This window comes from Cavia porcellus, unplaced genomic scaffold (genome assembly GCF_034190915.1).
Source record: "Cavia porcellus strain 051 isolate PalLab524CR breed Dunkin Hartley unplaced genomic scaffold, mCavPor4.1 scaffold_7, whole genome shotgun sequence".
In the NCBI taxonomy this organism is placed as follows: domain Eukaryota; kingdom Metazoa; phylum Chordata; class Mammalia; order Rodentia; family Caviidae; genus Cavia; species Cavia porcellus.
The window spans coordinates 23,498,761-23,501,585 of record NW_026947490.1 but is presented as its reverse complement, the minus strand read 5'-3'; positions in this window follow the sequence as shown (position 1 = coordinate 23,501,585).

Below are 2,825 nucleotides of genomic sequence, written 5' to 3'. Positions count from 1 at the left end.
GCACAGTCTGATACGTTCTATTTTATTTTTCTTAGAAGCTCTACTTAAAAATCTATCACTGCTCAATGTCAAGATTGTTTGCATACCAGTAGACTATAATCATAGGAAATTCTCAATGGATTTACTATAATTTGATCGCTTGCAAAAAAAATTAGGGCAAGTTATTAATACGAGAATTTCTCTTTTAGTTTAATGGAATTCTCTTGAAAAAAGAGGTACAGACTGAATGGCACATGTTTCCATTTTCTTCTTAGGCCAAAGGTTTCAGCTTTGGTATGTTTTACAGGCGCACAGAAGGCTTGCAGTGGCCCTGCTAAGTCATAGAGCTGAGGTTTAATGATGGCCCTGGTGACACAGTATGAGGCCAGCCTGGTTGCCTTGGATGACTGGAATCACAGTGTCCTCGTCATATCACCTCTACCAGACCAGACAGAGACAGGGAGTGCTGTGCTCTGCCATCCCCAGGTCCAGAGCTGGTCCGCTTGGTGGTGATGATAACGTGAAGGACTTTCCCTGGGTAGCCCAGATGCTCACCTGGCTAAGGCGCCGCAGGGGTGTTTCCAACATGGGCTCAACTCCCTGAATCGTGGCTTGATTGCTTTTCCCTGTCATCAGGAGCAACTGCAGAGCAGAGTCTCCGAGATCTCCTAGGGTATGCGGTGGGCCATCTGCAGCCACCGGGGCAGAAGGCTTCTGAATGGGAACATGTCCAGCCATAAAAGGAAGATGGAAAAGTGCATTGGCTTCCGCAGGGCATCCCAGGGGTTTCTCGTTGATGGCCTCCAAGTGGTCAGATCTCTCACCTTCTAGCCCCATCTGAAGCTGCTTTGATTTTTTTTTTTTTTGTCTTTTTCCTTTTTACTGGTACCTGGGATCGAACTCACGACTGCCTGCTTCCAAGGCAGGCGCTTATGCCGCTGAGCTAAATCCCCAGCCCCAGCTGCTTTGATGTTTTCCCCCCTGCATCTCATTGATTTCTTGACTTTTAAACTTTAAGGCATCTGTTGCATACCAGACAGAAAATGAGCTTCCAGCACCCCTGGACTGTGCTGAGGATGTTTTTGTAGAAAACTGTAAAAATTTCCTGAGGTCCCAAGGCATTGGTGAACCAGTGCAAAGTGAAATAGCAAAGCCTCTGGGTGCTGCTGCGTCAGAGATTCCTCTGTCTTCAAGCCGCCTCTCACTGATGTCTCCTTGTCTCTGAATCTGAAAGGGCTTGTCATGTTGTCAGGTACCAGTGCCAAATAACTTACTCTTGGCCAAAGCAAGGAGTACTGTTCTGCATCCCTGTCAACTATCTCATCCTAATACAGAGCGAAGCAAGTTGGAATTCATCCAAGCTACACATCTTGAAACACATCTTTGTCATCTTTTAAAATGCAGTATACCAGCCAAATGCCATGGCTGAACCTCGAGTCCCAGCTACTCTGGAGGCTGAGGCAGGAGGATTACTGGAGCCTAGTTCAAGGTTGGCCTGGCTGAGCTACATAAGGCAGGCCCCTTGTTAACAACAACCAAAAACACGGGGTGGAGATGTAGTTTAGTGATTGTGGGCGCTAGGTCAGGGTTCTACCCCTAGTACCACAAAAAGTCCCCAGGAAAACATTAGCCTCATTACATGTATTATATACCTGTGGATTATATATGGAGAGCCTGGGGGAACCCACCGGGTGTGGCGCGGCCCCGCCCCATGTCTGCTAGGTCTGCGGCGCCCTCTGGCGGATGATGTTTGCGCAGATGGGGTGGCAGGACCCGAAGGGCAGGGCTCCCCTTCTGTGAACACCGGGTGTTTGACCCCGCTGTCAAAGGCTCTCTTGGCGTCTACACTGGGACATGCTGGAAGAGGGAAGCTGATGGAGGTGACAGGCCTGGGCCCTGACCTCAGGGCTCCCTTGTTCCCTGGCTTGGCAGTGCCGGGACAGCTTCCTGTGGGCGCCACCCCAGGGGAGGGCAGATAGGCACCAGGTGACACGGGGACTCTGTTATGTCGAAGGTGCCCGCCTGGCTCTGCCACACCTCCGTGCCTTGCTGTTCATTTTACAGACTCTTATGCAGGCTGGGGATTTAGCTCAGCGGCATAAGCACCTGCCTTGCAAGCAGGCAGCCGTGAGTTCGATCCCCGGTACCGATTAAAAAAAAAAAAAGTTCAGTTATGCCAGGGGTTTAGCTCAGTGGTACAAGTGCCTGCTTGGCATATGCGCGAGGTCTTGAGTTTGATTCCCGACACCAAAAAAAAAAAAAAAAAGTTATTTCCAAGAAATGAGTCCCCTCCCTGGGAGGAATCCTGTGACCCTGAAAGACACAGTAAGGCTTCTTTACAGGGATGTCATCCGTATTTACTCATTTATTCATATATGAAAATCTATTTTTGTTTGTTTGAGACAAATTCATACTATGTAGTTCAGACTGGCCTTGAACTCACTGTGTATCTCAGGCTGGCTATTTATTCATGTACAAAAATCCACATTTATTCATGTTATCTTCCAGAATATCATACTTTTCAAACCCCAAATTCCAGCCTGAATTTTTGAGACTCCGTTTCCTGTGGGACCACAGCCTGCCATCTCTCATGCCCAGCAGCAGAACTCTCCTTAAATGAGGCTTCATGTCCATGTGGCCTGCTGTAGTGCACTGGCCACACAGCTGTTGGCAATTTGGTCCTGTGAATTCTTCACCCATGTCACAGCCTCTTGCAGGTTAGGCTTCCCAAAGTGTCCATGAAATCAAGTGTGAACTGAAGACTAAGGAGACAGCAGGGGCCCCCAAAATGATGACAAGTAACAATGATGGTCCGTAGCCAGGCATAGTAGCCCGTGCCTATAATT